The 24,191-nt window shown below is 50.8% G+C and overlaps 1 protein-coding gene across 7 annotated transcripts in view; it reads left to right on the forward strand.

The window, feature by feature from the left end:
- The first annotated feature begins 1,681 nt into the window (after positions 1-1,681).
- Positions 1,682-24,191, forward strand: part of TNIP1 (TNFAIP3 interacting protein 1) — a 58,128-nt gene continuing 35,618 nt past the window's right edge. For 3 of the 7 annotated variants that reach the window (XM_004280332.3, XM_004280334.4, XM_012536952.3), the window contains exon 1: positions 13,436-13,597. The gene's annotated coding sequence lies outside the window, so the exon portion shown is untranslated. Of the gene's footprint in view, positions 1,700-7,473; positions 7,588-13,434; positions 13,598-24,191 lie in introns of those variants that run through there. The other 4 variants (XM_049707807.1, XM_049707806.1, XM_049707808.1 and 1 more) reach the window with 4 other exon arrangements.

The raw sequence follows: 24,191 nt of genomic DNA on the forward strand, positions 1-24,191 counted from the left end.
GAGGCCCGTGTACCACAAAAAAAAAAAAAAAAAAAAAAAAAGAGCCTCTGATGATTAACTGAGTCCCTACAACTGTTCTCCTTACCTTCAGAGAGCTAAGTCGGGAAAGATTATAAGAAAAATTCAACCAAACACGCAGTAGGAAGGGGTACCAAGTGCAGAGGCCACAGATTAACCACAGAGAGGCCTGAAAAATCTCCCTGGAAAGAGGGCATGTGAGAAGCACCTCAAAAGATGGGTAGAGAAGCTCTCAATAGTAAAAGATATTGAAAGAGGGAGAGAGTCGCAGGCAGGGACAACTTGAGTAAAGGTACAGAGGTGGGAATTGGAGGCAGTGGGGTGTGCCCGTGGAGGTCCTGGGCCCCGCACCCAGCGTGAAGACAACGTTTGGGAAGGTCACGGAGAGTCTGGGCTGGACTGTGGCCCTTTCCCTCTGGGCCCTAGCCAGCCCCTGAATGTGCTGGGGATGGGAGTAGTATATTAGAGACATCCTTTAGAAAGCCATCTCTGGGGCCCTGCGTGGAGGAGGAGACCAGCCCAGCAGCTGGGAGACCATCGGACAGGCTTGCAGTTATTCCCCTGACGTGGAGGGATGAGGACCCGAGCCAGGGTAGGGGGAAGCAGAGATGGAGAAAAGAAAGACACAAGAGGGAACAGGAAACCAAGGAAACTGCCTGACCTGCCATGGGGAACAAGAGAGGGAGGCCGAGGTGAAGCCAGGTGTCATCACCTGGGAGCCCAGAGGCAGCAGGAAGTGCTTTAAAGGCAGGAAGAGGCCAAGGCCCCTGGTGCGGGCCATCCCATCGCCCTCCGCTCAGCTAGGTGAGGACTGAGGAGGCCCTCAACCAGAGCCATCTGGGAACGGGCCCTTCCCCCAGGCCCAGGTGTCTAGCAGTTAACAGATTCTGTGGGATGGTCCCACCCCTTCCTCTAGCCCCACCACCTGCCTTCAGTGCTGCCAGCTGTAGCCAGAACCCCCTAGTGGCTACCCCACTGAGATGGCCATGGACCTTTACCTGGAGATAGCCATGGGTGGGGATGGGAGGGCCTGATAGGAGAGCAGGGAGGGCGGGGGATGACACAGAGATCCCAAGCCTGTGCTGGGCCAGGGATCTCCATTTCCACTTCCCCACACATCGGGTATCCACTCAAAGCCCATAAGTACTACTTACCACACACACACACACACACACACACACACACACACACAATTCCAAATCACCACCAGACACAGCCACAGGGACACACACTGTATACCCAGAATCAGAAACACACATTCTTGACCATAGAAAAATGATTAGGCCTCCAAAACACGGTTGGTCACAAATAGAAAGACAGACACCGCTGCCCACAGATGCACTGCTGGCCACGCAGGAAGGGCCTCACACAAGCACCCAAACTTGCTTTTCACACACACTCGCTAGGGCACGTGTGAGCTCATGCTTTTCCTGGCACACAGCCTTGCTGTGCAGCACACAGCTCTAGGAACCTGTGACCTGCCTGTTCCGGTGTATATTCTTTGTTCTGTTCTTCGATAGGAGGAGGAACAACCAGGCTGTCTGGCGGGCAGACTTTGGGCCTAACTACCCTGTCTTGAGCTCTGGGGAGGCAAGACCAGCTCCCTGGAGGAGCTGGGGGGTCAGCCTTGCAATGGAGAAGAATCCCTGGGAAAGGATTCCTGGAGGAAGTGAGCCTCAAGGTGAGTGAAATGTAAAGGTGCGAGAGGGAGAGAGAGATTTTCCTTCAAAAGCCTCCAGCCCGTTCTCCACTTCTCTTGGAGTGTTCTAGAAGAAGCTGGTGGTGAAAGGGTTAACAGCGCCAGCTGTCACCCCCAACCTCCTACCCTTGAACCTGGGAAAACCTGGGCTCGGATTTGCCCACAGGAAGTCAGGGTCACTACATTCCTGATGCCTTTTTGCTGTTTCCAGAATAAAACTCCCCAGGTGAGTGAGATGGAAACCTAAAACGAAACTGCCAGACTTCTCAGACTTGGGCCCCATTACTGTCACCTTAGTCAGCAGCTGCAACACCAGACCCATCCTCATCATGACCTCTCCCCTCAGGGTCAGAAGTGCTGTGCTTTCTCATGGGCAAATGTACCTTCCCCTTACTGGGTCTCAGGCTCCCAACCTTCCTACTTAGGAGGATGTTTCAGGAACAAAATGAGATTAAGCACACAAAGACCCTAGCACAGTGCCTGGTACCTGGGAAGCTCAGGCCCTATTACCTGCCTTCCCAATTCCCTACCTCTCCCAGGGTCCCCTCTCTCCCCTGCCTCTCTCCCATCTTGGGGTCCAGGTTAATTGGAGTGCAATATTTGCGTAGACATGAGACCTCACCCGGGGAAATTCCCCCTGGTGACCAGGCTTCCTTTCTGAGGTCAGGCCGCATCATCAGACACTGCTCCTTCCTCTCCAGCTCCCCCCAGTCTCCCGCTGGCTTTCATCCCTGTCATCTGGCCGGTGTAGATCCAGGCTCACAGATTTAGTCCCATCCTTTGATCCTGGGTGCTATCCAAGAGGGTGTGAGGGTAGAGGGTGGGCTGGGAATCTGGAACAAAAGCAGAAGTGATACGTGCTTGAGGGACAAAGGGCAGCAGGCAGGAGGTGTTCTGGAAGCCTAGATTGTAAAGCTAACTCAACCTTGGGCACATGCCTCCCCCTCCCTGGGCCTTAGGTCTCCTTCCGTCTGGCCAGGGGGTTGGTCTGGATAATCTCAAAGCTTTGTTCCAGAGCTGATATGCTAAGAAACCACTTCCTTCAGCAGCGCAGTCTTGCAACATTTGTCCTTGGATCTTCTTGCTTTGACTCTTGCTACATACCGCCTGCCTTGTTTCTGTTTCCTTGGAAACAACAATTTTGCAAAATGCATCCCTGAATTCCATTTTTCAGGTGTTGACAGAATTATATGTACCTCCTCTCTTTGTAGTGACTTGGTTTGAGTTTTAATCTTTCCTTTCACATCCACCATGTATGATGTCCTGTGACCCACAGAAGAGGGATAGAGCTCTCCAGATGCTAAGATCTGTTCTCCTCCTGGACTCTGACCCTGGTACTGAGAAGCTACCTTCCCTGGTACAAAAAAAGGAAACAGTGAGGTCCTGTGACCACCTGCATCAGAACCAACTGTTAGAAAAGACCTTTGAGGGCAGTGGTCACAACTTTGAATCACCTGGGGAGCTTTTTATTTATTTATTTATTTTTAAATTTAATTTATTTTATTTTTATTTATTTTTGGCTGCATTGGGTCTTCGTTGCTGTGCGCGGGCTTTCTCTAGTTGCGGCGAGCGGGCACTACTCTTCGTTGCAGCACACGGTCTTATTGCAGTGGCTTCTCTTGCTGCAGAGCACGGACTCCAGGCACGCGGGCTTTAATAGTTATGGCACGCGGGCTCAGTAGTTGTGGTTCGCGGGCTCTAGAGCGCGTGGTGCACGGGCATAGTTGCTCCACGGCGTGTGGGATCTTCCTGAACCAGGGCTCAAACCCGTGTCCCCTGCATTGGCAAGCGGATTCTTAACCACTGCGCCACCAGGGAAGCCCTGGGGAGCTTTTTAAATACCAATCCCAGGCCACACCCCCCTGAGATTATGCTGTAATTACTCTGGGGTGGGGCCTCGGCATCTGTAGTTTTACAAGGCTCCCCAGGTGATTCTGATGTGCTGCCTGGATTGAGAAACACTGATCTAAGGCCCCCGCCCAAGACCAAATGGATCAGATGATTCTGACAGACACTAAAGTTGACAAACCCCTCACCTATGATATTCTTTATGAAATCATCCTAATGGGCACACCTCTACGCACACAGGTATTCCCTGAGTTATAGATGGGCAAAGAGAATTGACCGCTTTTCACAAATGAGGAAGGTGAGAGACAGAGAGGAAATTTCTACTGAGGTCACATAGTGAGTGAGCAACAGCAATGGGCCTAGCACCTAGTGGATGCTTGTGGACTCAAAGCATTTTTGCAAAAGTCACAGATTTGATGTTTGGGTGACCCAGAGAAGTGCTAGCATACTTGGTACTTCCCGCTAGTTCATGACAGTGAGTTCTTGGCTGCCTGTATCTGAGCAGGTAATTCTCACTTTGGAGTTGGAAGACCCAGCTTAGGGAGCTTGGGCTTCTCAAACTGCTAAGTACTAAGACTACCCCTGAAAGGTTATTTAAAGTGCTATCTCTAGGGCTCTATCCCCGAGAGTCTGATACCTCAGGTCTATGGTGGGATTCAGAAATCTGCCCAGAGTCCTGGTCTAGGTTCAAATAGCACTGGGGGAGCTTTCAACAGAATTGATGAATCAGGAAGCCCACAGAGTCAAATCTATTCATTCGCTAAATAAATATTGATTGACTATTATGAGACGGGCTCAATGCTATTCCCACAACATCAGCAACGAGACCAGAGACGTCAGGGTGGGGTGGGCAGCGGGGTGTCCGGTTAATTAAGTAGCAAAGGAGTGGGCCTGTGAGAGCTTCCCCCTGTATATCCAAATCTCACCCAACTTTTGAAGTTCAGCAAAGCTCTCATCTCCCCCAGGTAAGCTCTGGAGACATTAATTACCTGAGTTTGAACTCCAGCTATGCCACTTAGTAGCTGTTGGCTCAAACCACTATAAGCCTCAGTTTCCTCCTTTGTAAAACCGCAGTACCAATCTCACAGGGTTCTGATGAGGAATGCATAAAAGAACGCATTGAAGAGCACTTAGTACCATGCCTGGTACATGTTAATCTTAAGTATCAGATATTACTGTTATTATTTCCTGACCATCTTGGCCTGCTCTGATTTCTCCTTCCTTTGAACTTTTAGACTTCCTTACAGTGTCAGAAGGGAAGGTCGCTTCGTGATCATCTAGTCTGATTCCTTCATGTTATGGAAGGCGAAGCTGAGGACCAGAGAGGGGAAGGAACTTGCCCAGGGCCACACAGCAGAGCCAGGACTCAAACTCAATCTTCCGATACCCAGTCCAAGGGCCTCTTCTTCCTTGATGTCTAACCCTTGGCCTGAACAGGGAAGTCAATTTCAGGAAATCCATGGCTGGAAGAAGGAAGAAGGGGAAGAGAAGGTGGGAGAAGCTGATTGTTCTCAGCATTTGAGCAGGGAAAGCCCAGAGCTAATCTTCCCACTGGGTACGCAAACCAAGTGTTCTAACTGGATATTGCAGCTCATGTGGGTCCAGCTACTCGAGCCTCCTTAGCCCTTTAAGGTCCCTCCACCATTTAGGACTCCAGGAGCAAGACCCAGTCTAAGCTGAGTTTTGTGAATTCACAGAGGATCTATGATGACTATGGTCTCTGGAGAGAAACTACTGTGTATAGGGGAAATATCACAATCCCGGAACATCAGGGCTGAATTACACATTATACTAATGAGGAATCTGAAACTCCATTTCCTCTAGGAAATTGCGGGACATTCCTCAATTTCACAGAAGGCTCTGGCTGACTCAGGGGGCTTCACAAAGGGAGCCAGGAGCAAGATCTCTCTCCCTGATGCTGAGTCCTGCCATCATCCCAAATGCCAGTTTCTGAGCTGTTGGGGACATGAGTAAGGGAGGCCTTGCAATTTGGTAACAGAGGACAGAGATGGGAGCATCTGACAACGTGGGTGTGAGAAGGTATATTTTTACTCCCCGCAGAGAAAAGAGTTTACATGCATGGAAGCGTATCACCCTTTGCGCCTGGTCTAGCTCAGGGACTGCTGTCATTAGTCCTGTAGGACTTTCTGCACGGTTTGGTATGGTAGCTGCTTGCCAGATGTGGCTATTGAAACATTTAAAAAGCAGCCTGTGCAACTGGGGGACTGAGTGTGGTGTGGGAAAGAGCACTGGACTAGGAGTCAGGAAGTCCCGCGATTAACTCACTTGGAAAGTCACTTCCCCTGTCTGTTCTTTACTTCCACATCTGTAAAGTGAGACTGTTGGGCCAGGAGGTGTCTCTAGCATTCCCCGGGCAATCCCAATCTGAAGGGCACAGAAGCAGTTGAGGATCAGAGTCAGTGGGCTCTCCCACTCCGTCACCCCCTGTCCCCCTACCTCCCAATGCCCTGTCCAGGACTGATGTGGCCTCTTGATATCTGACCCTGGGTATTTCTCCAGACCCACCTCTGTCACTTCCCCTTTGCTTGCTTCAAACTCCATGGTCCACTCAGAGTGAACAATTTTCAGTTCCCTGAATGTACTCTCTCTTCTCTTTGCATATTCTATTCCCTTTGCTGAGAACACCCTTCCTTATGCTCTTGCTTGGCTACTTTCGGGTCTCAGCCAAAGTGTCCCTTCCTTTAGGAAGACTTCCCAGATCCCAAATCCTGACCAGACGCTCCCTTGTCCTGGCTCCTATAGCTCCTTGTATTCCTCCTGTCAAAATATAACTCTGCCACCCTTGACTGTAGTTACCTATTGATTTGCCTGTAGCCCCCAGAGCAAAGCTATCCAATAGAACTTTCTGTAGTGATGGAAATATTCTATACATGTGCAGTCTACATGGCTCTTTAGCACTTGCGACGTGGCTAGTGCTACTGGGGAACTGAATTATTAATTTTATTAATTTCAACAAATTTATATTTAAATAGCCATGTACTGCTAATGGCTACTGTACTGGACAGCGCAGCCCAGAGCCTGTGAGCTCTGAGTGGGCAGAAAGGGGGTGTGACTTGTCCATTCCTAGGTCTTCGGTGGTCTATAATGTTGTGCAAGAATGATGAAACTCCAGAACCGGGAATGATGGAGAAAGGCCAGCTCATCCAGATGGTCCCCATCCATCTCCTCCTTGGCATCTTCTCAGCAGATAATGAACTGAGACCTTACGTTTGTAAAGTAGTCAGTAGTTTACAAAGAATGTCTGTAAACTATCATTTTATTTTAATTACCATCGCAGGAGGCGGGCAAAGCAGGACTCATTATCCCCATTTTACAGCAGGAGATCACTGAGGCTCAGGATGGGGAAGTGAGCCTCAGGAGTTAGTGCAGAGCTGGGCTGCTCATTGGTGGGTAGGTCTCTAAGGCCCCACTCAACATCTCAGTGAGATCCGGCACAGAGGGAAGGAGTGGGCTTTTTCCTACCCTGTGGAGAAGAAACTAAGTGGAAACAGATGGGAGAAGAACGGGGAGGGGGGATGGGCAAGAGGATGTGCGCTGGGCGGCTGGTGATTTTGGCCAGGACCCTGGGTGCTGGAATCCCCCCACCTTAGGCAAAGGAAGAGATCGAGGTCCTCGGGGAGAACCGATGCTGGGGCAGGGTGGGCCGGCCAGGTTGCCTCTGCCCCTGGGCGAGTTCCCAGTCCAGCCACAGAATCATCAGGCTTCCGGGCGGGCTCTTACCAAGACCCCCCTCCCTGCCCTGGAATTCACAGCAAGCGACAGCCCGTCTGGGAAGTGACAGGTGGGGAACTGACAAAGAAGGGCCCTGTGCTCTGCCAGGGGGCGGGATGGGCCTCAGTCGAGTCTGCGGGGCTGCCTGCGTCTCTGTTGTGGGGAATTCCCCTCCTGCCTAAAAGTCAGCCTGGCCCAGCTCTCCTTCCTGCAGAAGCGCAGTGAGCTGAGGAGCCTTCTCGGGTGGCAGCCCCGCTGCACAGACCCCGTCCTCCCCTGCCCTTCCCCAGGTGAGTGACCCGGCCTGGGGGCCGTGAGCCAGGACAGGGCAAGGGCTCACCGCACAAGACTGCCGGGGCCACCAGACCCTCCTGGCTGAGCCACGAGCCACCTGGCCCCCCTCCGCTTTCCTGCCAGCTGGGATCTGTGGCTGCCCCGACCCAGCTCCCTCACCCGCTCAGGGCTTGGCCTCTGGGCCTCTACCTCCTTGCCTGGCCTGGTTCTCCTCTTGTGTCTCTCCCTGCATTTCTTATTTCCTCTTCCTGCCCTCCTCTTCTTGCTCTGCCTTCTCAGCCAGTCTTTTTCTCTCCGGTTTGCTGCCAATTTTTCCAAAGGGAAGGAAAAGAAAGGTCTATTTTTGTCTTATCCTTCTCTCAAGAAAAGGGGTTAGGTAGGTTTGCAAGTGTGAAGGCAGGTGTGTGTGTGTGCATGTGTGAGAACGTGTGTCTACGTTTGTGAGCGTGTGTCACGTCTCCCGAGGTGCCTGTGTGTACGACTGTGTGAGCAAAAGCGTGTGAGCGTTGTCTATGTGTTTGTGTGTGAGTGTGTCCGTGGGCGTCTGGGTCTGGGTCATTACACGATTATGCGTCTGTGAGTTTTTGAGGGTTGAGTGTGTGGGCATGTGTTGGGCACTTCAGTGGTCTAAAGCTAGACAGGAAGAGACCAGGTGGGAGTCTGGCCCTGCCTCCCCTGGGAACATGGTGGAAGGCTGGGGCCCTCCGTAACACGGGGGAGAGAGGACGTCTGGAGGGCTCTCCCACCTGCTCTCCTCCAGCGTCAGCTGGACCTTTCTGTGGTTGAGCCTTTAACACAGAGAGAGCCTGAGGCACTAGGAGTGGGTGATGGGCTGGCAGACAGTGGTGGTGCAGCCTCCTCTTTGATCACAGTCAGTCCAGATTTTCCAAAGCTGGTCAGAGGCCCAGCCCAGGGAAGTCCCTGGCTAGGAGGAGCAAGGAGTGGAGGCCAAGTCGCTGTCACAGTGGCTTCTGGGCTGGAGAAGAATGGAGGGAGAAGTGGGAGGGGCCCTAGAAGAGGGTGCATGGGAGAGGACTTAGGGTGAGGCTGAACAGCACCATCAGGGCTTCCCAGGATTAGGAAATGCTCTGGTTCCCATGGGTCTGCCTCCTTCAGGGGCTGGGCTGAGCCTGGCTGACCTCTTCCCACTTCCAGGAGGATGACAAGGGGCAAGCTTGGATCCAAACCCAGATCTGCTTGACATTCTGAGCTGGAGACAGGGAGGCCAGAGGGAGAGGAGCTGGCCTGGGGCTCCCAGGAACTGTGGGAGGGGCCTGGCTAGGCCACGTCTGCTACAGGCGGGAATTTCCCCCACTGTCACTTTGCCCTTTCCTCTCCTCCAGCGGTGCCCTAGAAAGCCTAGAGTAAGAGGCAAGCCCAGGGACGCAGCGGAAACAGTTGGGATGAAAAAAGAGGAAAACAGGAAAGACCCTGGAGGAAAAGGAGAAATGCCTTCTAAGCCTGGTGTTTCCAAGAACACTTTGTGAGGTCTAGGACAAGTTCCTCCACAGCTCTGGGCCCTGAGGTCCTCACTGGAAAGAGTAGATGAATGATCCCTGCCCACCCTATAGGGCTGATCATAAGTATCGTTGTTGCCTCTCACTGATGCCAGGTTCTGTGACGTTTCATTCTTTCTACCCTGTGTATTGGGCACTGTTTTAACTTTCTTGTTATTGATGAGGAAACTGGAGGAGAGTCATCGTGAGGTGTAAGTGGCAGGACTGTGATCCAAGCCAGGGTCTATCAGACTCCAGAGTCCACCTCCTAACCCTTGCATGACATGCCTCTTGGAAGTGGGGCAAACTGTTAATATGAAACGGTTTAATTCACCTTAAGGTGCTGAATGAATGTGAAAAGTTATGGATTTCTTTTTTTTTAAATAAATTTTTATTTATTTATTTTTGGCTACGTTGGGTCTTCATCGCTGTGCGTGGGTTTTCTCTAGTTGTGGCAAGTGGGGCTACTCCTCGTTGCAGTGTGCGGGCTTCTCATTGCGGTGGCTTCTCTTGTTGCAGAGCATGGGCTCTAGGCGTGCAGCCTTCAGTAGTTGTGGCACACGGGCTTAGTTGCTCCACGGCATGTGGGATCTTCCCGGACCAGGGCCCGAACCCGTATCCCCTGCATTAGCAGGCAGATTCTTAACCTCTGCGCCACCAGGGAAGCCCCAAAGTTATGGATTTCTTAGCGCCGTTGTATCCATCCTCTCATGCAGTTATTTGGGATGTAGATAGAACTAAATGCTTTCTGGGGCTTAGGGTGGGAAGCAGAGACCATAGACTGCTCATTTATTTACTCTTTACCCCCAAATACAATTACCTAATACAATTTCAGCCAACACCATGTGCTTGACATGCATTTCTCATTTATCACTGAAATCTCCCTCTCATATATACACACACACCCAACACCAAAAAGCACCTAGAATCCATCGTAGGATTTTCCATTCCTGAGATTGCCTCCGGCTATGGAGATGTGGGACTGGATCTAAGGAAGGGACCCAGACCCAGGATTGCTCCTTTCTTAGTTCATTAGCTGCTCATCACCCCTAGCGAAGGCCCAGACTCACTAATTCACCTATCAGAGTGAGGCACATGTTCGTTTGTCTTAGAAGCTCTGTTTTCCATGACTGAGATGTGTGGAAATAGCATTGCTCCGGGAGCAGGAGACTTAAGTACTATCCCAAACTTGCTGTAAGACTTGTGACAAGTCCCTGGCCCTCCCTGGCCCTTAGTGGCTTCATCCCTGTAAGAAAAAGGCTTGATCCTTTCTAAGGACTCTTTAAGGACTGGCATTTTGAGTTCTGTGCCTTGCTAGCTGGCAAGACTCCATAGTATAATGTTCAAGAGCGTGAAGAGATTAAGAACCGGGATCTTCATGTTCCAGTGATCTGTTGCTGCTGAAGACTCTGTGGAAGTCACCTCACGCCTCAGAGCCCCAGTTTCATCTGTGAAGTGGGGGTGATAATGGTTCTGACCTCAGAGGCTGGTTGGGAGATATGTGAAAGTGCAGACCTAGCACACAGCAAATATGCCATAAATATTACCTTCTAATGTTTTTAATATGCAGCTTTCACTCCTTTTTAGGCCCTTGATTTAGAGCTAAATCACTTACAGGTTGAGGGCTTTTTGGTATGTATTTCATATCCCTCAAATGTGGATTTAGGTGTGAAACTTTGGAGCAGCCTTGGTGGAGGTGGTGGAAGGGGGCGGGGGAGTGGTAGAAAAGAGATTGGGAAACCGCCTGCCTTAAAACAAAACGAAACAACGAAACAACACACAGGCCTTTTGATTCTCCTGCCAGGTGGGGCTTTGCACTGCTGCTTGTCCTCACTCTGGAAGAGCAAGAGATTCCCAGCTGACTAAGTCACTCAGTTCTCAGTGTCAGGCCCAGCTTCCCAGCTTGGAAATTTCCTTCCAGGGCTGGGGGGAGAAGGGGGTGCCAGGCTAGGGGGCCCGTCTCCTACCCTGCCTAGCCCCCAGAGTCTAGGGTCCCAGAGAGTTTGTGGATGGTGGGATGGAGCCTGGGGAGGTTGCATTCCTGGGTTTAACAGTGAAGTTCTACTCAATGCGTGCAATCCACATCTACAAACCACTATCTTTTCCTGAATGCCTACTGTGTGCCAAGCGTTGGGCTTTACTTACATTATCTCATTTATCCTCATGATCACCTAAGGGGTAGGTAATCATTATCTCCATTTTTTAGAGAGGAACAGAGACTTAGAGAGGCCACCCAGGAAGGCAGTGGTTGAATGGTTAGAACCCCATTAGTTAGGTCCATGGCCTACGTTCATCATGAGTGTTGAGTTTCTGTAAGAAAGTAAGAAAAATCAGGACACTGTAAAGACAACATGATGCAGTGGAAAGAGCACATATGACCGGGAGCCAAGGACCTGGGTTCCAACCCTGGTTCCATCACTCCATGTGCGTGGCCTTAAGTAAGTTCTTTACTACTCTGAGGACTCAGTTTACCATCTGCCAAATAGGGGATTGTGATCAACGGTCCAATGGCCCCTAACATGGAATGTTTAGAACTCAGACTGAAATGGATGGAAGAGGTGGATGTGGTCATGACTTCGAAGAGATGCATCTTCTCACATATTGCAGTTGTTAAGAAAAATTATCCAGAAGGAGGGAATCGGGCAAAAAGATGACTGTGTGACCTTTTTGTGCCATACTAGAGCACTGTCCAACAAGCCCACCTCTAGGAATCACCCGGCACTTTGGGGAATGAAACCATTTGCATAATTCTCTAAGGTCAGACATTTACAAAAACAGCTGAAATAGTTTGGAAACAAAATGCAAACAGTTGGAGACTCTTCATTTTTTAAAGTAAATTTCAGTGTTCATGAGAAGGACTTTGTTTGGGATTAGGAAGAGTGCATTCCAGGAAAAGCAAACTGGGAATTACAGACAAGAGCAGGAAGAAAACCGGACAGGGCAGGCAGGGGCAGCGCACAAATGGGTGAGGTGATGCCTGAGAGCTGCAGTATGAACCAGTCCAAGATTGTAATCTCCTGGTGATTGGTCACACTCAGTGGTGCTTTGTTTGGTGTTCGCATCCCTCTCTTCAAAATATGTGTACTTATTTTCATAATTAAAATGAACTAGAATTAATATCGTTTTGAGACTTTGATAACCCCTTTGAAGTAACTAAAAGCATCCCAGGATGTCACAAAGCCTGAAAAAGAGTTCTTGGATTAGGCATATAGTTGTGTAGGTTGTGTGTGTGTGTGTGTGTGTGTGTGTGTGTGTGTGTGTGTGTGTGTGTTTTCACACAGAGTCACAGTTAATTTACAGAGCTCTCCTGTAAAATGAGGGCCTGTATGAAATAGTTCCCCAAATCCTTTCTGAGGATGAGGGCCTGTCAATGACTAAGTTTTCAATAGTTCCGGTGAAATGAATCTTTCGGAATAAGTTTTTCATAAAGCTATATTAAGCTAATTTGAAGAGCTGTCCTATATTCCAAGGTTAGGACTTGACACTTTTTGAAATTAAAATTTACCCTCTTTTAAATAAAATGGTGGGCTTAAAAAAACAAGTGTTCCCAAGCGTAAACCAAGTTACTGCTCCTTCCTGGTCTGGGAAATCTCACAGCCTGTTTGCATGATCTGGCCCACATATAGGTAGACCGTGTAGAAAGTGGGCTACGGATTTGCTCACTTGGGTTTCAATCTTGGTTCAGCCACTTACTGAGGTCATCTAACCTCCACGCGCCTTGTACATTAATTTATTTACGGTTAAAAAAAAGGGGGGGGATAAAAACCATCTCACTAGGGTGGCTGACCGAATTAAATAAATAAAGCATGCAAAGTGCTTACCAAGTTTGGAGCAGTAAGTACGCAAAAAATGTCAGCTGTGACAATGAGATTCTTTAAGGGTACTTTCACCTCAGAATTTCTGTGAGCTCTGTAAGAAGTCCGGGGGAGCCCTGGACCGAACTCTAGGACCCCGAACTCTAGCTCTGGCTCAGCTACAAATGCTTACATGCCGTTTGGCAAGTCTCCCCCGCTCCCCCACCGGGCTCCGGCCCCTGTGCCCCTCGGCGCAAGGAAAGGGTGGGTGGTCTCTTAGGCTCGTCTCTACTCTGAAATTCCGGCTTTCAGTGTGGCCCCAGCCTCACTCCGGCGCCCGGAGTTTCCGCAGCAGGGAGGGCGGCGAGGGACTGCCCGGACCTGCGGAGGTTGCAGCCCGAGGCAAAGGCTACCCAGGAACCGGCCTGCTCCGGCGGCGGCTGTTTACCTCTCTGCGTCCCACCCCGGTGGCTGCGGACCCGCCCAGATGGCGCAGCGTGATTGGGCGAGCGGCCTGTCAATCACTGGGGACTTTCCCAGGGGGTGGGGCGGCCCGGCCCCCAGCACTTCCTAGTCACCGGCCCTGTCCCCTTTCCCCGACCCGGGGTCCTGTGCAGTGCTGTGGGGCCAGAGACTGGCCCAGGCCTCTACCGCGTCCCTGGACTCGGGCTGGACGCGGAGAGCGGGGTGCTGTCTCCCCGGGTCCCCACCCTCAGGTAAGCCGGCCGGGCGGAGCGGGGATGGAAAGGAATGGAGTCTGGGACTGGGCCGGTCCCAGCCTCGGTAGTCCACCGGGCGTGGCAGGGGGGAGGTCAGGCCCGGACTGGTGGCCTGGGTTTCTTGTCTCCTGGGCTCCGGCGCCCGAGGTCCCCGGGCGCAGGGCACCTCCAGGGGCGGCCGGGTCCGGCCGAGTGGGGAATCCCTGACCTGCGCGGAGGGTGGTGGGCGCGCGTGCGCACTGAGTGGGCAAGCGTGTCTGGGAACTGCAGGCGGGCTGTGTGCTGGGTGTGCGGACCCGCGGGTTGGAGGGTGTGTGTGCGGGCGTGGGTCTGTTTATAGTGTGGGAGACCAGTTTTGGAAGCCGTGTGCACACGTAATGAAGAGGAAAATAACTCTTATTGGGCGCTTTCCAAGTGCTGAACTAAGCTCTTTACATGTATTAAACTCGTTTAATTGCCACTTCCATCCTCAAAACGAGTATGATTATTATTATCCGCATTTTACCGGTTAGGAAACCGAGGCACTTGGAGATTGGAGTCATACAGTTAGAGAGTTGCAAATTCAGGATTTGAACGCTGGCGTTTGACTCCAGACTCTGTGCTATATACTGTTTCTGTTGAACATATTTTGCCCACTGTGGGAGACAACATTTGGGTGCATTTGCAGGGTAGCTGTAGTGAATTTTGGGGAGCGATTTGGGGTGTGGAGTTTCTACATATGCGTGAGTTTTCCGCTGTAGAACATTTGTCTGCAAGAGTGTGTGAAGTTGTGTGTACATGAAAGTGACTGTATTATATATTCTTTAATTGTATGGGAATTTTGTGGGTGGGAATTTTGTGCCGCTGAGTGAGACTTCGTGTTTTGGTTGGAGGGGGGGACTTTTGTGGATGATGCAGAAGAATCAGCAACGTTTATCCCCACCCCCTTGCAGAATGACAGTGCAGAGAAATCTGTGGATTCCTAATGCATCATTTTTATTTCACAGTGTTGTCAAAATAGAATTTAATCAGCTCTTACTCATTTTCCAAACAATGTGGTAGGGTAGAGGGGAATTCAGCACCTGATGAGAGATCCGGAAAGAGGATTCTCAATTTTTTTTTCATTCCTGACAATGGATATTGCATTAGGAGGCTGGAATGTTTATTAGCACAGACTCATAGCAATCCTATGATGTATTAATATCACTGTTTTACAGCAGAGAGAACTGAGGCAGTGAAAAACCAATAATGGTAATAATAACAGCTTACATTTATCAGCACATACTGTGTGCCAGGCACAGTGCTTTATGTTGAGTATCTCATTTACTCTTTTCAGCAACCCTAGAAGAGAGTCACTAGTAGTAGCCTCAATTTTGAGGTGAGGAAACTGAACCCCCAAAAGGTTAAGACTTGCCCAAGACTAGTAAGCCTTGAATCCTGGGCCCTGTTTCCTTTCCACTATCCTGGCTGTGTCCTGGGATCAGGGCCTGGCACTTCAGTGAAGCACTTGATCATGTCCCTCTGGAGGCTGCAGCCGTGAGTGTCCTGTGTTCTACATACTTATGTGACCCTGTTTTCTCCCACCCGTGTGTGTCCGTGGGTATGGCATGGCACTCACGCTGAGGGTTGCTGCCTGCCCCTATTCCCACATCAGGGCCTTTGGGGCCCCAGGAAGCCGTGGGGTCTGACTCATACCCTAACCCCCAGTGCTGCCTGTGACTTGGGCCCCGGATGTTCTGGGTTGGGTTGGCCGACCTGATTTGAACACCTCAGAATTGTAGGAGGTCGGCTGTCTGCCTCCCTCTCTGGGTGCTACTGGGTACTATTTTATTCTTGCACTCACTGTGATTTAACCACAGCAGCCTGCTTTTTTTCCCCTCGGACAGGCCAAGCTTATTCTTGCCTTGAGGCCTTTGTATGTACTGTTCCTTCTGCCTGGAACACCTTTCCCCAGCTCTTTTCATGGCTGGTTCTTCCTTATCTGTCAAGTCTCAGCTCAAATGTCACCTCCTCAGAGGGGCCTTCCCTGACCTTTCTATGCAAAGTAACCCCTTTTTTCACTTTCTGTCATATTACTATTATATATATATTTTAATACATTTATCACGCCCTGAAATGATCTTGCTTATTTGCAATTGAGAAAGTATGTGTGTAGACACGGTATGTGTCAGGCATACAGTAATTTTTACTGTTTGCTTGTTTGTTGTCTTCCTCTTTTCCTAGAATAGAAGGGTGAGAGCAGGGACCTCTTTAGTCTTCACGTGTGCGTTCCTGATACTAGATAAAGAGTGTCTGGGGTAAGGCTTTGCTGGGTTTGTTCAGCAGATGAGTAGAATAGAAGAAACTAGAATAATGGTGCATTTCACAGATGAGAAAACTGAGTCCTAGAGATGGGAAGGCGCTTGTCCCAGAGAGGTAGTGGCAGAGTCAGGGTGAGAGCCAGAACTTGCTTCCCAAGGCATTTTTCTTTTCTTCTGATAGTCAGCAAACATTTCCTGACAGCCCTCCGGCCTGGTGCTGTGTGGAGTGGCGTGGTACTCAGGTGAATAAGGTACTGGCTCTGCCCTCCAGGAACTCGTTGTGGACTGGGCAGAAATGTGCCATGAGCGCTAGCTGGAAGGCGTAGTGTGCCAGCACGTGCCCGGCAGTAAGTCTGACTGGGGTGTGGAGCAATTTGGGGGTGCCAGATGGTCAGGGGCCTTCTGGAAGGAGGCGACTTCAAGGCCGGGCCCAGGCAAGATGATGAGGTGCAGAGTGGGGCCTGAGCCCCTTCTGCAACTTAGGGTAAGAGGATTTGGGCTAAGGCTCTGCTGCACTGGGGGAGCTGACCACCTGGGCTAGGAAAAACCCAATGGTCTTGACTACCAGGCAGAGAAGTGTCAGTTTTTCCCCGTCAGCAGCACTGGGAAGTGATCAGAGCATTGGCAAGCCCAAGCGTGCATGAGTCCCCTGGGTGGCGTGTTAAACAGATTGCAGGGTTGCGCCCCCAAGGGTGTCTGATCCAGCTGGTGGCCGTGATGCTGATGCTGCCGGTCCAGCTGCTCTCTGAGAACCCGTGGTGTAGTGTGCCTGATTTAGAGTTCAGCACACCTGGGTGTGTGCTGTGTCTGCTTCCTCTTCTATAAGTTTATGTGACGTAAGTGCTACTTCCAGAGTGGTGTGAATTAATGAGACAGTGTGTGTCAAGCGCTCAGCACAGGGCTGGCATGGGGTAAGTGATCAATCGCTGCTGGCTGCCGAACATCATTAAATCTCATTAAATTAATGAGAAATCTCATTAAATCATCATTAAATCTCATTAATGAGGCTGATCATGAGGCCGTTGAAGGGATTTCAGTAGGAGACGATGCAGATGGTCCGATTTTTCAGGCTTCGGGGTGACTTGCCTTTAATCCTCTGCCACCTCTGGACCATGCTGTGTCCTCTCTCGATGGGTCATCCTTTGTTTTGTCTCAGACGTCTTTCCATCCCTGTTTGGAATAGTGGCAGTAGACATGTGGGAGGGCCGCAGAGGACATCTGGCCCGAATTTCCTCAACAGCACCCAGCACCCCAGCAGGTGATTAGCCAGCCTCCGCTTGACCACCCCCAGTGCAGCGTCAGGAGTGAACTGCCTTGTAGGCGGGGCGGCCCCTTCCAGTGTTGTTACAGGTGGCTCCCCGGTGTGGGCCCACCTCCTTTCTCCTCCCTCTTTTTTCCCCTCACTGCTCACCTGACCACATGGAGGGAGGGGTGCAGGACGAGAGAGAGGGAGGGCAGTAGGAGGTGTGGTGAAAAGAGCGCGCAGCTGGCCACCAGAAGACTGGGTTTGCTTCCCCTCTGTGTCACCGCCGTCCCTGCAGCCTTGGGCAGGTCCTCCTCCCTTTGCTGGCTTTGGTGTCCCAGCTGCAAAATGAAGGGATTGCAGTGGCAGGCGTCTTAGGGCATTACTTCCAGAAAACTGTAGCCCAGTGACTGGGCTGCCCTCTATGGCTCCGGTAGTTGCGGAGTTCTTCCCACAGGGCCAGGCCTTTCTGTGCCCACCCTCCCGGCTTCTTGCTGCTGCCCACCCCCCACCTGCCCCTCCTCTTCCTGTTCCTCTTTGGAGAGTGTCTGGAGCCCCCTGGAGAGTGGCCAGAAGGAAGGCACAGGGAAGCAGGGAGAAGCGCCCCTCGTTCTGTGGGGAGCAAGGCTCCATGGCCCGCAGAGACAGACCTGGGCGGCCACTTGTGGGAGGAGTCCTTGTTTTTCCCCGTGACCGGCCCGGGACAGTCGCTCTTCCGATAGGAACAGATGACTGGGCTGAGGGGCGGCTGGCTCTTTGTCTGGGGGCTGTCCCCAGGTGGGGCTGAACTCTCCTCTCCCCAAGGAGCCCACCCCTGAGGCTGTTGCCTGTGTCCTTGAGCACCTGTGGAGTGGAGAGACCCGGTGGCCCAGGCAGATGTGTGAGTGTGTGTGTGTGGTGGGGGGAGGGGGCTGGGGGCTGGGGTGTCGTGTCACCAGGGAGTCATCTACTCAGAGACCAGAGCTGGTGCTTTTAGGGCGGGCGTGGGGGTGTCCCATGAGTCAGGGGCCCTTGGTTTTGTCTCCACCCGCAGTGGAGGACGCCTGTACCGCTCTCAGCTGGCCAGCACACCCTGGTCATGTGCCTTCCTCACGGCCAGCTTCATCTCAGTGGTCTGAGGGACCCCAGTTCCTGCCACACCCCCACTGCTGCCTCTGAGGTGCTGCCACTCCCCGCCCCAACCTCTGGGAAGAGGAGTGGGGGTCTGAGGACGGCGGACCTGACTTCTAGAAAACACGAAGGAATCTTTCAGACACAGAGGTAACATGCAGACACTTGGGCATCCACCCATCCAGCTTAAGAAAGAACGTATTTTCTGTTCATGTGAAATTTCTCCCCGATCATCTCCTTCCCCACCCCTCCAGAAGCAAACAAGTGTTCTGAATTTAGAGCTTATTCTCTTGTATTTCTCTACAGTTTTATTATAACCATATACATCTGTAAACAATATTTAGTATTGTTTTGTTTTAAAATGTTATTTAAATGCCATCATACTGCCTGTGTTCTTCTGCAACTTGCTTGTTTTGCTTAGTGTTATATCTGTGAGGTTCATCCTTGTTTGTGTCTCTAGCGGGTGCCTGTTTGTTTTGCACAGCTGTATAGTATTAGCATTCCCTGGTGTGAAATGGCGTCGGCGTCTTTATTCCTTTTCTTCTTCATTAGGTTGTTTCCAGCCTTTGCTATTAAAATAGGCCCTCTCCAGCTTTTATCTGGGTAGTCTTGCCCCCGGAAGCTCTCTTCCTAACCACTGTGGCTCCTGTTGGGATAGTCTACAGAGTGTTCCCAGTTGGTCCTCACAGCATTTCCATAGGGGGAAGAAACCAGGAAAGTGAGGACTGCTCAGGGTCACTTGGTGAGGGAGCAGAACCAGGAGTTGAACCCATTAAACCCTCTTTACACCATATTTGGTATGAGGGGAATTCTCAAAAGTTGTCATCTTCTCCCTTGGAGGAGGGAGTTACAGGGCTGGAGAAAGCCTTTGTTGGATAAACCAGCTTTGGGCATTTTGGGGTCAGGTAGACAGGAGGACAGTCGAGTCTCCCTTCCCTTTTTTTTTTTTTTTTTTTTTTTTGCGGTACGCGGGCCTCTCACTGTTGTGGCCTCTCCCATTGCGGAGCACAGGCTCGGGACGCGCAGGCTTAGCGGCCATGGCTCACGGGCCTAGCCGCTCCGTGGCATGTGGGAATCTTCCCAGACCGGGGCACGCACCCGCGTCCCCTGCACCGGCAGGCAGACTCTCAACCACTGCGCCACCAGGGAAGCCCTCCCTTCCCTTTTGTCCCAAGGTTGGGCCTAGTGCTCTTTGTCCCTGTGGCTGATAGTGGATGTGCTCCTCCTAGGTTAAGAGAGTCACAGCTGCTGGGAGGGAAGCCGGGCTTCTCAGCGCAGAGTATTTGTACCTGTGGATCCCAGGAACCGTGAGGAGGTGAAAGAAAGAGGGCTGGGGTTGCTTGGGCTGCCTTCTCAGCCCTTCTTAGGGGGCTGTTGGCAGTGGGGAGTACAGGCTGGGGACTGATGATCAGGTGGGGCTGTTCTCCTTTGTCCCTTGGGAACCGTGCCACCTTGAGCCCAGCTCTGCACCTGTTTTGACTCGGCTTCCTCTCCAGCAAAACAGGTATAAGTCCCCGTGTGAGGGCCCACAGGCAATGGGTGGGAAGCTTCGCCCTTGTTTCCAGCACCAAAGTCCGGTGCTTTTCTTCCCGCCTTTGTCACCTCAAGCCCAGCCCTGACCTTCCTGAAACCAGATCCTTTCTGGCGGGTTCCAGGTTGAAACTCTCCTTTACAGTTGCCAGGTCTCCATCTACCACATTCCTTGACTAGAAAACTTGTCCCTGGGCTTTCCCTCCTTATTTATGATTCAGTCCCTATAGCCTGTCTGTCCACGTGAAGCAGATTCATAATAAGGAGGCTCTCATCCCTGCCCGCAGCCCTCCAGCCTCATTTGGTGCCAGAACAGTAGCCCTTTCCTCTTGTTCTGGCCTTGTCAAGCCACTTAACTTAAAAACAAACAAAAAATTAAACTCTCCCTTTAAAAGTGTTACAAAATAACATGTATTCATTAGAGAAAAAACTCCAAAAACTCAAGCAATACCAAACGTATAACGTAAAAAATGAAAGTTGTGTTCTTTTCTCCTCTTTCTCTCCAGCCTGTATTTTAAAATTAATTTAAAAAATAGAACAGGACTAGATTCCATTGTAAAGAGTTAAAAAACTAGGTTAAAAAAAAAGTTTCTTTTGATTACAGTCCCCTAGCCCAAGTCCTTCTCTAGATCTGTCTACTAGCAGCAGTTCGGTGTGTATCTTTCCAGACCTTTATCTATGCACATTTAAGATTTCATACATATATGTATACATACACACACACACACATATATGCACACGTAGTTGTGTGTTGTTTAATAAATAGTATCCTATTATACATATAAATCTATACTTTGCTTTTTTCCTTAACAATTTTTTTCTTAATAAATAAATATTTATTTATTTATTTTTGGCTGCGTTGGGTCTTAGTTGCTGCACACGGGCTTTCTCTGGTTGTGGCGAGCGGGGGCTACTCTTCATTGTGGTGTGCGGGCTTCTCATCGCAGTGGCTTCTCTTGTCGCGGAGCACGGGCTCTAGGCGCACGGAATTCAGTAGTTGTGGCACACGGGCTCAGTTGCTCCGTGGCATGTGGGATCTTCCCAGACCAGCGCTCGAACCCGTGTCCCCTGCATTGGCAGGCAGATTCTTAACCACTGTGCCACCAGGGAAGTCCCCTTAACAATATTTTATGGGCACCTTTCTGCCATTGCAAAGCAGTCTGCCCCATTCTTTTTTATGGCTGTATAAGTAGTACATTGAATGAATGCACCATAGTTTATTAAACTAGTCCTCACTTGATGAACATTCAGGACGTTTTTGCTGTTACAGAGTGTGTGGCAGTGCACATCTTTGTCCAGTCTCTGTGTATAGTGACACAGAGATTCCTAGCTTACTTAAATAGGCGATTACCCAGTCAGTTACCTCTGACCCTTTAGATAGTTGAAACCTCCTCAACCATACTTTTCTACAAGAGAACTTTCTTCTCAGCCAATCAGGCATACAAGCCTGATTGTTGACGTCATTGAGAAAGGACATTCTTTAGTGTGGGCAGCCAGCTATAGGAAAAGCAAATGTCCACAAGACGACATCAGTAGAAACATAATACCTGAAAGGGTGGAGGTGAAACTTGCTCTCTTTGGTCAGGCAAACCACACCTGGAGTGTTGTGTCCAGTTTCAAAGCCAGCTGCAGATAGGGTGGGGGTGGAGGGTTGAGGGGGTGGATGCGGAGGGATCTGGAAGCCAGTCCCTACAAAGGGCGATGCAGGGAACAAGGGCTAAACTGCTTTGACAGAATGCTGCAGGTTCCAAATCTCCTCAGGGCTGAGATGGAGAAGAGGGTCATCTTGTTCCTTATTCTAGGGAACCCCAGGAAGCAGAGCAAGGGTCAGTGGAAGCAGAACTGGGAGTAGCCTAACTACAGCCAATGCTGGCTGCCCAGGGGAGGCTCCTGGAGGAGGAAGTTGGTCTGGGTCACTAAAGATGGTCAACCAGAGTCCCCTGGCTCCCCTGGGGACCGGATAAGCACAGGACCGAATTTCCCCTGAGCTTCCTTTCATCCTGAGAGTCTAAGCCTTGTTGACTGCTGGCAATCAAGGGCAGACTGGTACCTGAGGCAAAGTTAGCAACACATAGAGGTAGGGACCTAGAACCTGGGGCATGTTCCTGATAGTGGGACAACAGGCAGGACTGGTGTCCTCCCCCTGAGACACAGAGCCCTGTGCCCCTCAGTCAGTGCAGGCTAGTGGAAAGGGCACCAATGTTGAAGTCTGATAGATCAAGGCTGGATTCTTTGTTCTGCCACTAACCGGCTGTGTGTCCTTAGGCAAGTGACTTAACCTCTCTGAGTCTGCTTCCTCATCTGAAAAATAGAGATTATGCCATCTAGCCGAGAGGATTGGTTTCCTTGCTGGAAAACAGGGATAAGAATTTTTATCTCTGTGTGGTGAGAAGAAAATGAGGTAATAATGTTGGTAATGATGCCAGCCTAGTGCCTGGCATATGGTAGCACACAACTGTCAGGCCCTCTCCCAGCTTTAGTTACATGCTCTTTGGTCGACTTTTGCAGCGTTTCCAGCCAGCTGATGGCCCTGGTCCTCCCCACTGTCCCTAGGCTGATAGTGTAGAGCCTGGGTCTTGGAGGCTAAGTGGGGGCAGTGGGGCTCCCTCTGTGGGTGAGTCAGTGGAGGGGAGGAGGGGAAGAAGGACACAGAGATGTGTGCCGTGTTTGAAGGACACAGTTCTCGGGCTGAGCTGGAGAGCCTGAGTGCAGGCCAGAGAGGAGGGCAGGACCTGGGAAAAGGCTGCAGACATCATCCAGGGGTTTCTCACTGCTCTTGGGGAGGCGACAGCACCCCTGATAGCACTGCAGGAGGATCGATGAGGCAGGGAAATCTGCTTGGGCATTGGGAGGGATTGGAGCTGGGGAGAGCAGGCTTTTTAAGGTCAAAAGGTTTTAGAAAGGGATGACAATAAACTGCAAGTTCTGGAAAGTTAGAACTAGAAGGGGCCTTAAAGTTTGTCTAGTCTTCCCCCTTTTGTTGAATTATTGCTATTGTTGCTAACCTCTCCTTTTAGAAAACTGAGGCTGGGTGATGGAAGATATTTGCCTTGGTGTACGTTGACTAGATCCTACGATTCCTGAGCCCCACCTGTTCCTCACATTACACCCCATGCCTGCAGCCTCTTTATTACTGAGTTGGTTGGAAAGACTGATTAAATCTTTGGCTCCTCACTGGGGAGGATGCTAAGGCGGGCTCCCTGGGTACAGACCATCTAAATAGGTGCTGTCTCTCTGCTGACAGCCATCAAGAGGGCACCGCCTGCTCTTTGATGGATGGACCTGGAGCCCCAGTTTCCCTGATTGTGAAATGGGTGAGGAGGACTGGAGGTCATCACGAAGTGCAGATGTGGACAGATTTTTGCTTTAGTTTGCGAGGTGCTTTCATGATGCCTCACTTCCCGTTAGCCCTTGGGGGACTTGGAAGATATTCCCATTTGCAATTGAGGAAAATGAGACTCAGATGATTCCTAATCTTTCATGAGCATCGCCTTGGTCCATGGGCTTCTTGTAGCTTCAGCTTCACCAGCTGTGGTGTTGTCCCAGTGTCCCTGCTTAACAGTTATTTGCAGTTCACAGAAATTAAGTGGATGCCATAACCAATCAGCTGGGCACAGTTATGGGGCTGCCTCAACCTTTTAGTAAGAACCTACTGAGTGCCAGGTACTTAGTGAGGTATTATTATTATTATTGTTTAGGAAATCTTATTACAAAATGAATACATTTCTTTGTTAAATAAACAATTGGGAAGTAGAAAGTGAGAACTCCCTTCCAATTATACATATATTATTTCATTTAACTTCCTTAATCTGACCTGCCGTGGATTCTGTTATTATTCCTATTTTGCAGATGAGGCAGCTGAGGCTCAGAAAAGGTGAGGGACTGGTCCAGTATCACACAGCCTGCAGGGGTGGGCAGAGCTGGACCAGGGGGAGGCAGGCGCAGGTGAGGCCGCAGGTGCAGTGTGTAAGGAGGGCTCCCGCTCAGGGTCTCTTGCGTGCACTTGGGCGCCCCTTTTGTTTTGCACCCTGCGTGCCTCACCTGCTTACCCCCAGATCCCACCCTACTGGGCCCCTTTCTTCCTGACTCCAAGGCTGTTTTATCTCCAGTGTGCTGGGTCCCGTCTCTTTCCTTGCCTTGTGGCTGGCTCCCAAGCCAGGCTTGGGTCTCCGTGGATCCTTAGGCCAGTTTTAAGTCATCACCCAGTTTCCCTCTGGTCCAGGCTCCTCCCTGTGCCTGTGAGGGAACTGAGGTACAGAGAGTGGACAGCTTGCCCATGCCCATCAGAGCGGGCAAGAGAGTAGACATCAGGACCTCTGATTTCCTGTCCTGTGCCTTCCTCCTGAAGACCCCTTCCCTTCACCACGCTGTCACCCCCACCCACCAGCATCCCTGCCAGCCCCTGCCTTTGCCTGGGGATGAGGCTGCT

This window comes from Orcinus orca, chromosome 3 (assembly GCF_937001465.1).
Source record: "Orcinus orca chromosome 3, mOrcOrc1.1, whole genome shotgun sequence".
Lineage (NCBI taxonomy): Eukaryota > Metazoa > Chordata > Mammalia > Artiodactyla > Delphinidae > Orcinus > Orcinus orca.